This window comes from Acanthochromis polyacanthus, chromosome 23 (assembly GCF_021347895.1).
Source record: "Acanthochromis polyacanthus isolate Apoly-LR-REF ecotype Palm Island chromosome 23, KAUST_Apoly_ChrSc, whole genome shotgun sequence".
Classification (NCBI taxonomy): Eukaryota; Metazoa; Chordata; class Actinopteri; family Pomacentridae; genus Acanthochromis; species Acanthochromis polyacanthus.
This window is the reverse complement of record NC_067135.1, coordinates 19,986,174-19,997,298: the sequence shown is the minus strand read 5'-3', so window position 1 is coordinate 19,997,298 and position 11,125 is coordinate 19,986,174.

The window sequence follows — 11,125 nt, the reverse complement described above, 5'->3', positions numbered from 1 at the left end:
TGCATCTGGCACAGGGTGTCTTGAAAGTGTGCACGGTACGATGAAATCTGAAGACTATCAAGGCATTCTGGAGAGAAATGTGCTGCCTGGTGTCAGAAAGCTTGGTCTCAGTCGCAGGTCATGGGTCTTCCAACAGGACAACGATCCAAAACACACCGCCAAAAACACCCAAGAATGGCTGAGAGAAAAGCGTTGGACTATTCTAAAGTGGCCTTCTATGAGCCCAGATCTGAATCCCATTGAACATATGTGGAAGGAGCTGAAACATGCCATTTGGAGAAGACACCCATCAAACCTGAGACAACTGGAGCTGTTTGCTCATGAGGAGTGGGCCAAAATACCTGTTGACAGCTGCAGAACGCTCATTGACAAATACAGAAATCGTTTAATTGCAGCGATTGCCTCAAAAGGTTGTGCAACAAAATATTAAGTTATGGGTACCATCATTTTTGTCCAGCCCTATTTCATTAGTTTGTTTTTTTAAATAATTATGTTAATCAACAATTCAAAAGTGATGGCTGATTTTGATTATTTAATTTTCAATAAATTTTTATTTATTGTTACTTTTGTGAGTTTCAAGTGATTTCAGTGAGAATTGTGGGTTTTTCCTTCTTTAACTGAGGGGTACCAACAATTTTGTCCACGTGTGTATGTACCTGAGGTGTGAAATTTGGTATCTGCAGTTAAGCTAAAAAACTTTCTGCTTGTGTCACAGTAGAAGCCTCCGAACATTTCATTCGTGATTCCTTGTTGGTTTGAAGCATCTCCAAGAATTGAGTTTTATTTGCAGGATAACCTGATTTAGGATTAATTTAATATCCTAATTTAATATTTAGGATAACCTAATTAACATTAAGTTGAAAAATAGCTAAGTAGAGACTGTTTGAAAAATGGAATCATGCTGAATTAACTGCGTGCACTAACTATTTCAATTAAAATTTATGTGGCAATTACTAAAAACTAGACTGGAAATTACTTGAATACCAGCTTTTACGAGATGTGATCAAAACGTTCAGAGGGTCCACCTGCAGGGGGCCACATCTCACGATGTTGAGCAGGTGTGAAGCTCAGATTGTTAAGGCATTGTGGGTGTTAGCAATGAATGTTCTGCCTCACACGCGTCAGGATGCTATGGTAATATTCTGTGGTGGCAATCTGACCCCGGGGAATGAATTCATGGTGTTGAAAACGATGAACATGCTCTTAATGTGCTTCTAAGCCAACATACCCTCTTTGGTCTTGAAGACTGCAAGCTCTTCCACAAAAGCTCCTGTTTGGTCTTTGGTTTCTATAGATCCAGCTCTTATCACCAGGGATGATCCTGAGTCGCATTAATCTGGACTTGGTAACAGAGATCTTTTTAAATTTTGACACAGTACCCCTTCTGCATGTCCATGGTGAAACTGCAAATGCACACAAGCCAGTAGTCAGAAAAACACATCTAACTCAGGTTCTGGTTTTAATTGTCACCTGTGCGTCACTGTGCCGCACTCTGTTTGGGTACAAAAGGAACAGACTGGAAACTTTCAGATCACACCTCATATAGATGAATCTACAAACACAGAACCATTATTGTGGACCAAGTGGTAGCTTTTTCTTCTTTTGAAAGGCCTTGACCTCAGCCTGTTTGTCAGGACCTCATAACAGCAAGTGGTTGTTGCAGAACAATCATGTTTAGAGGTCGAATATCCTTATCCTTTCTCCATTTTTGTAGTTGATGGTGCATTTTTGTAATTTAACTATGACCATACTGACTTCGCATCTTGACATTTTCATCATATGTTCATCTCTCAGCCAGTCATTCTAGTGTGATCATAGTTTCTATGGATAGTCCAATGGATATTGCCTCTATTTGAAAGGTAGTTCAGCTGTTATCCAAGAGAACTCCACCCAGATTAAACAAACCTCTACTCAAAGATCAAGGTCAGAATGAGCAGAATCATTAGATGTGGTTTATATATTAATATTAAAAAAAAGTTTATGCAAGGCTACTTGTTTTCAGGAATTTAGAAATGAACAACAGAAAAACACTGATTATTTAGACTTTGTGGTTGTGTTATGTTTATTTCAACAACTGATCATTTCAGAGTGATTGCAGGTTAAAATTGGTCTGGTTTTAATTTTGGTGGTGGATCGACTACTTTGTTTACTTTTGATTGTGGGTTGGGCCATTAAGTAAATCAAGTATTTGTCTAATCAGAAAAGAACTAGTGAGCAGGGTATTAAGAGTGACAAGGCTGAGATGAATAAATTGTCGCCTGGCTATAAAAAAGTCACACTGTTTATCTTTGTGCATCCCACCAAATATCATACAAAATCTGATAGGAGTGGTGAAACATAATGTAGGTATATTTATGTTTAGGGGCCACTGTGGTTCAGGTGGTAGAGCGGCCCCTCTGATGTGTCCCTGGGCAAGACCCCAAGTTGCTCCTGATGGTAGGGAGGCACCTTGCATGGAAGCTCTGTCGCCACTGGTGTGTGAATGTGTGTGAATGGGTGAATGAGAAGCACATTGTAAGCACTCAATAAGGTAGAAAGGCGTTGTAAAAGATAAGACCAAGTGCAAACCGTACGTAAAACTAAGGCACCTTCCTGCACATCTGAGCAAGTCTCAGTTTAGGGGATGCATCACGGGCATGTAGATGTCATCGGGTGTGGATTGTGTTTAGATATTGCACAAAGGAGTAACATATTCATTTCATGTAATATTTTGGATGACGTAGTTTACAACAGGGGCATGATGCTGACTTGCTGCTTTTGCCAGTAGGTGGTGCTCTGACTATGACAAACATGTTGGTGCATTCAGGCCAAGACTCAAATCAAGCAAGAGAAATTTGTTGCAAATTAGACATGTTACAATTCGCCATGCCTGAAGGGCTATACTTTTAAATTATAACTCTAATTTTCACAATAAAGCATCGTCAAGGTCTTCAGGATTTTCTTCCATGTTTGAGGTGAATATAAGCAACTCACGAGGAGGAGGATGTCACAGTACAAAACATGTTATTTCCTTTTGCTAGTACATTGCACTGCATAACAAAAAACTGGCATGTAGATGTCTTTGTATGAGAAGCCTTTTAGCCCCAAAGCTTCCCTTGCAAATACATGCGTGAGTGTGGCAGCATGGCTCAGTGGGTAGAGTGGCCGTCTTGTAACTGGAAGGTAGCCGGTTTGATCCTCGGCCCATCAAGCTCGTGTTGAGGTGTCCCTGAGCAAGACACCGAACCCCTAATTGCTCCTGGTGGGTTGTGGTTAGCACCTTGCATGGCAGCTTCTACCATCAGTGTGTGAATGTGGTGTATCATGTAAAGTGCGATATAAATACAACCATTTTACATGCATATTTTCTCACACGCACACATATACAGTACCGGTCAAACGTTTTAGAACACCCCGATTTTTCCATTTTTTTTATTGGAAAGTTGAATTGTAAGTCTGGAGACTCCACGTTTTCAGGCATTCCAGCTTGGACTTATGTTTTGGGTCATTATCTTGCTGTAGGATGAACCCCTGACCAACTAGAAACATACCAGAGAGTACTGTATGGCGCTGCAGAATGCTGTGGTAGCTGTTTTGGTTCAGGGTACCTCTCACTCTGTACAAGTCACCAACCCTTGATCCAGCAAAACAGCCTCAGACCATCATGCTTCCTCCTCCATGTTTGACAATTGCTGTCACACACTGAGGAACCATCCTTTCTCCTACTTGGCGGTCTTCAAAAATCCTGGGGGATGAACCAATTTCTGATTCATCAGTCCATAATACGTTCTTCTGGTCTTCAGTAGTCCATTAGTGGTGTTTCATAGCCCAGTCAAGCCTCTTTTTCTTATTCTGACGTCTTAGCAATGACTTTCTTGCTGCAACTCCACCTGTCAAACCTGCAACTCAAAATTTTCTCTTCACAGTTGAAACTATTAAGCTGTGCTGGAAGCTGTGTCCTGGGAGCCAACTATCACGCAATCTGATGACTCAGAAATTTGTCTTCTAATTCTGCTGTGGCTTTGGGCCTTCCAGACCTCTTCCTGTCAGTTTTCTCCAGTTTCTAAGTGGCTTTTCATGGTTAATTGCCATTTCCTCACCATTTTTACAGCAACACACTACTTTCTACAGTAGTTCAAATAATATTTGCAGGGTATGGTGCCACGGTGTGTTCCGACACTACTTTTATGCAGACAGAGGGGGTTGTAAGTAATCAAGAAAAGTTGGGACACAGGATTTGGTAGCACCAACTTTCAAGGCTTGATCAAGCCATTCTAAATCAAGACACTCTAAATTGTCCGTAGTCTTAGTGATTAGGGACAATTTAGAGTTTCTACACCCGACAGACCACATACACAAATACAAACCATACACACAGGCACAAGTGCAAACTGGTCACAAATACCAGCCACCTTGACTGAGAGCTTGGCTGCTGTGTGTGGTGATTGCTGGGGTCTTGTAAGAGGAAGAGTCGTAGTGATGGACCAATCCCATGTGTTGGGAGGTGGGGAGGACCAGGGCTGGGAGGTCTGGAGCTCCAAGCTAATCACTCGTCATGAGTTCCAGGTGTAATCAATCACCTCCCCACAAGCCATGCAAGCACAGAAGCTGTGCAAAGTCCATTTCCAAACACACACGGCCACCACAGGCCTTAGCATGTGTGCTGTGATTCCTTTTTCTATCTCCCATGCCCCTCATCCCCATTCCCTCTCCAACCAGTCGAGGCAGATGGCCGCCTTCCCTGAGCCTGGTACTTTCTGAGTTTTTTTTTTGTCCACATTGTATGCCCTCTTTCTAACAGTATAGTGAGGACATACAATGTCATCTCAGTGAAATTGTTGGCATTTTAAGGTCAAATAAATGCTAAATAAATGAAAGAAAAAATGGCCCAATTCCTTTCATTATTTTGGAATGCTGCCCTTTCATACATGTAACAAGACTGTGTGTGAAACTAATAGTTTGGAAACAGTAATAAATAATATCTGAGAATGATGAAATATTGTAGAAATTGTAAAAACTAGACTAAAATGTTTTTAGTTTTTGTCATTTCAAATTGTACTTAAACAAACAATAATTCAAACAATTCAATGACAAAAAATGTAATTAAAAGTAATGCACATTTTAGTCAAACGATTAAGACTGAAACTAAATCACAATCAGCTGCCAATATTAACATTGTTGTAGCCACCAAGAAGCAGGAAAAAGGTTTCAGTTGTACATATCAGCTAGGTTTTGTCCCAGTTATGAAGGTGAGTAACAAGTAGAAACACAAGATATTGGTGCTGTTTTTACACAGAGTTGCAGATGCACATTGGCACTACAGTGGAGCTCAGCTTCTAATGGCTGTGGATAATCACTACTTCACTCGGCACAATAAAAATTGACATTGTTAGACATTGTTAATGTGGTAAATGACTAGTCCTGCTGGAAACAGCTGATTTTTAATGGAATATGTACATAGGGGCACAGAGGAACATTTCCAGCAACCATCACTCCTGTGTTCTAATGCTACATTGTGTTAGCTAATGGTGTTGAAAGGCTAATTGATGATTAGAAAACCCTTGTGCAATTATGTGAGCACATAAATGAAAGTGTGAGTTTTCATGGAAAACATGAAATTGCCTGAGTGACCCCAAACTTTTGAACACTAGTGTCTGTGTATACACTTATATATATATAAACACTATATACTTCCAATGTCACCCTAACAGTGAGGTTCCCTGCCTGCAAGAGCTCCTCAAACACATCTTCATCAACTTCTGTCCCTGATTCATCTGTCAAGTGCAGCTCAGTCTCAAGTGGAAGATCTAGCTTTTGAATGGTAAATGGTAAATATTTATATAGCGCTTTACTACACCTGCAAGGTACCCAAAGCACTTTACAAGATACGTCACATTCACCCATTCACACACTGATGGCAGAAGCTGCCGTGCAAGGCGCTAACCACGACCCATCAGGAGCAATTAGGGGTTAGGTGTCTTGCTCAGGGACACCTCGACATGAGCATGACGGGCCGAGGATTGAACCGGTAACCCTCCAGTTGCAAGACAGCCACTCTACCCACTGAGCCATGCCGCCCCCCCAACTGATAAAAATATTAGATTTAGAGCAATATAAAAATAAGAACATTACCTGGTATTTTCTATGCTTGTTTTTTTGCAGGACATGGCTATCATAAAAAAAATATTTAAATACCACATACATTCAATAGGTTGCTGCACAGTTGGTGGATTGGTTAGCGCTTTCGCCTTGCAGCAAGAAGATCCCCGGTACAAATCCCGGGGTGGGCCTGGGATCTTTCTGCATGGAGTTTGCATATTCTCCCTGCGCATGTGTGGGCTTTCTCCAGGCACTCCGGCTTCCTCCCACAGTCCAAAAATATGCTGAGGTTAATTGGTTACTCTAAATTGCCCGTAGGTGTGAATGGGAGAGTGATTGAATGTCTATATACAGTGGGTAGGGAAAGTATTCAGACCCCTTGAAATTTTTCACTCTCTGTGTCATTGCAGCCATTTGCCAAAATCAAAAAAGTTCATTTTATTTCTCATTCATGTACACTCAGCACCCCATCTTGACAGAAAAAAACAGAAATGTAGAAATTTTTGCAAATTTATTAAAAAGGAAAAACTGAAATATCACATGGTCAGAAGTATTCAGACCCTTTGCAGCGACATTCATATTTAACTCACATGCTGTCCATTTCTTCTGATCCTCCTCGAGATGGTTCTGCTTCTTTATTGGAGTCCAGCTGTGTTTAATTAAACTGATTGGACTTGATTAGGAAAGGCACACACCTGTCTATATTAGACCTCACAGCTCACAGTGCATGTCAGAGCAAATGAGAATTATGAGGTCAAAGGAACTGCCCAAGGAGCTCAGAGACAGAATTGTGGCAAAGAACAGATCTGGCCAAGGTTACAAAAGAATTTCTGCAGCACTCAAGGTTCCTCAGAGCACAGTGGCCTCCATAATCCTCAAATGGAAGAAGTTTGGGACGACCACAACTCTTCCTAGACCTGGCCGTCCAGCCAAACTGAGCAATGGTGGGAGAAGAGCCTTGGTGAGAGAGGTAAAGAAGAACCCAAATATCACTGTGGCTGAGCTCCAGAGATGCAGTCGGGAGATAGGAGAAAGTTCCACAAAGTCAACTATCACTGCAGCCCTCCACCAGTCGGCACTTTATGGCAGAGTGGCCCGACGGAAGCCTCTCCTCAGTGCAAGACACATGAAAGCCTGCATAGAGTTTGCCAAAAAACACATGAAGGACTCCCAGACTATGAGAAATAAGATTTTCTGGTCTGATGAGACCAAGATTGAACTTTTTGGCGTTAATTCTAAGCGGTATGTGTGGAGAAAATCAGGCACGGCTCATCACCTGCCCAATACAATCCCTACAGTGAAACACGGTGGTGGGAGCATCATGTTGTGGGGGTGTTTTTCAGCTGCAGGGACAGGACGACTGGTTGCAATTGAAGGAAGGATGAATGGGGCCAAGTACAGAGATATTCTGGAGGAAAACCTCTTCCAGAGTGCTCAGGACCTCAGACTGGGCCGAAGGTTCACCTTTCAACAGGACAATGACCCTAAGCACACAGCTAAAATAACAAAGGAGTGGCTTCAGAACAACTCTGTGACCGTTCTTGACAGGCCCAGCCAGAGCCCTGACCTAAACTCAATTGACCCTTCGCTAAGCCCCGCCCCCCTTGGTTGCTGTTGCTACGCCTGTCAAGCTTTCCCTCCTAGCATGAAATATGGAGTTTTTAGCGGTACCGGTGAGTGATATTTCTCAGGAGATATGTGCAAATTTCTGGACATATTCTACAGCGATATCAGAGAGAAGCAGACAAAAGGGTCTCCAATATGCTTTTGAGAACTACATTCACCAAATTAAATGTTGGCGGAGTACAAATGAAGAGGACGTTAAAATAGAGGGAAAAGTGCACAGATCTCAGTGTAAGCGCCAAACACCCCATGTACTGTCACTTCACATCAAAAATAATCATATACAAGAACAACAATTCGCTTGTACAGCAGGGTAAGCCGATATGTGTTATATACATTTAAATTAATGTTATGTCAACTGTCATTATGTTTCTGCCCATTTCTTGCTAAGCTAAATTTGTGTTTGTTTACAGCGCGCCAGGATATTGCTCACATATAGTGGGGCTGATCTATACACTTGATCTCATTAAAGCACAGCAAAGCCCAGCAATATCTTGCACAAGTTTGCCACAACAGTGGCACAAACCAAGGGGTTACAACATTAATGCAGTACCGATCTCATCTGTTGTTGTTGCCAAACCCAGACATGAGCGTAGGCGGAGACCCGTAGATTGCTAGTATATATATGCTATACCAGTATGTCAGAAGTTGTCTCTATATATCACCAGTATTTATTTTGCTCAAATAATACACAGTAGCTCAAGTTTTAAGAGACGTAGTGTCTACAGATACGGACCCGTACGTGTAGCCTGTGGCCTACGGATATGGCACTTTCCATTCTTGCTGCCTGAAATACCCCAGCGCCCCCTATCAAGTGGCCATTTTCACAGCAAACAGGACTTCCATGTCAATATGAACTGGCTTGTGCTCTATTTTCATGTGTCTCTACTGCATTCACTATAGTTACACCCGCTGTCTTTGGCCAGTTATTTAAAAATTAATAAAGAAGAATGAGATCACTGCAGTGTAGAAAGGTTTATAATAGAGTATAAGATGTATTTCATTAAGAAAAGTATTCATATATACATGTATTGGTTCAATGCTGTTTGAGGATATCCACTCCAGTGTTATTTATTGAACACTATAGTCTGTAACAGTAAAATCATTATTGTGATATAATTATGTATGTGGGTTTTGCATAGAATACCGCTACACAACCGGGTCCGTACCTCTAGTACAGATGCTACGGGTACGGGTCCGTACCTCTAGCCTCAATCTTTAAGAGAAGTAACCTTCCATTGAGACGTCTTCCTTTGCTAATGTTATCTGACCTAACACACAGAGCTACGGTTAGCTAATGTTAGCTAGCAACTTACCTTAGAACAGACATAGGTGTTCTTATTGATTTTGGAGGGATTCAGCTGATCATGCGGTCTCCCACACTGCTTAATCCACACGCGGCACCTTTCTTCTTGTGTCTTTGGCTTGGGGAATGCAAAAAATCAACACCACCCTCCAAGCTTTGCGGATAGCGAGTGTTGGACTTGCAAGTACCGTACGCACAGTGCTTCGGCATATTGTCTTCTGCTGAAAGCTTGACAGACCTCACGTGCCTAGTTACAGTTGCTAAGGTAGGATTGGACAGTAGCCATTTGTGGGAGGGGCTTAGCGAAGGGTCAATTGAGCATCTCTGGAGAGACCTCAAAATGGCTGTCCACCAACGTTCACCATCCAACCTGACAGAACTGGAGAGGATCCCCAAATCCAGGTGTGAAAAACTTGTTGCGTCATTCCCAAGAAGACTCATGGCTGTATTCGCTGAAAAGGGTGTTTCTACTCAATACTGAGCACAGGGTGTGAATACTTCTGACCATGTGATATTTCAGTTTTTCTTTTTTAATAAATTTGCAAAAATTTCTACATTTCTGTTTTTTTTCTGTCAAGATGGGGTGCTGAGTGTACATTAATGAGAAATAAAATGAAGTTTTTTGATTTTGGCAAATGGCTGCAATGACACAGAGAGTGAAAAATTTCAAGGGGTCTGAATACTTTCCGTACCCACTGTATGTAGCCCTGCGACAGACTGGCGACCTGTCTAGGGTGTCCCCTGCCTTCGCTCGAGTCAGCTGAGATTGGCTCCAGCAAGCCCCGCGACCCTAGTGAGGATAAAGCGGTGTATAGAGAATAGATGGATGGATGGATATATGGTATATATATACTACCGGTCAAAAATGTGAACACTCCTTCTCCTTTTAGTTGTTTTTCTTTATCTTCGTGACTGTATACATTGTAGATTCTCAATGAAAGCATCAAAACTATGAATGAGCACATTGGGATTAAATGGACCGCAGTGAAGGCAAAAGGGCCAACAAGTGCTCAGCACTTCTGGGAACTCCTTCAAGAATGTTGGAAAACCGTTTCAGGAGACTACCTCATGAAGAATGCCAAGAGTGTAATCAAAGCAAAGAGTGGCTATTTTGAAGAATCTAAAATATAAAACATGTCTTGACTTTTTTCACACTTTTTTTGTTTGCCTCGACAGGTCAGGGCTGTTTTGGCAGCAAAAGGGAGGCCAACACGACATTAGGCTGGTGGTCATAATGTTATGCCATACACACGTGGACAAAATTGTTGGTACCCCTCAGTTAAAGAAGGAAAAACCCACAATTCTCACTGAAATCACTTGAAACTCACAAAAGTAACAATAAATAAAAATTTATTGAAAATTAAATAATCAAAATCAGCCATCACTTTTGAATTGTTGATTAACATAATTATTAAAAAAAAAAAAACTAATGAAATAGGGCTGGACAAAAATGATGGTACCCATAACTTAATATTTTGTTGCACAACCTTTTTAGGCAATCACTGCAATTAAACGATTTCTGTATTTGTCAATGAGCGTTCTGCAGCTGTCAACAGGTATTTTGGCCCACTCCTCATGAGCAAACAGCTCCAGTTGTCTCAGGTTTGATGGGTGTCTTCTCCAAATGGCATGTTTCAGCTCCTTCCACATATGTTCAATGGGATTCAGATCTGGGCTCATAGAAGGCCACTTTAGAATAGTCCAACGCTTTTCTCTCAGCCATTCTTGGGTGTTTTTGGCTGTGTGTTTTGGATGGTTGTCCTGTTGGAAGACCCATGACCTGCGACTGAGACCAAGCTTTCTGACACTCGGCAGCACATTTCTCTCCAGAATGCCTTGATAGTCTTCAGATTTCATCGTACCTTGCACACTTTCAAGACACCCTGTGCCAGATGCAGCAAAGCAGCCCCAAAACATTACTGAGCCTCCTCCATGTTTCACCGTAGGGACAGTGTTCTTTTCTTCGTATGCTTGGTTTTTGAGTCTATGAACATAGAGTTGATGTGCCTTACCAAAAAGCTCCAGTTTGGTCTCATCTGTCCAAAGGACATTCTCCCAGAAGCTTTGTGGCTTGTCAACATGCATTTTTGCAAATTCCAGTCTCGCTTTTTTATGAGT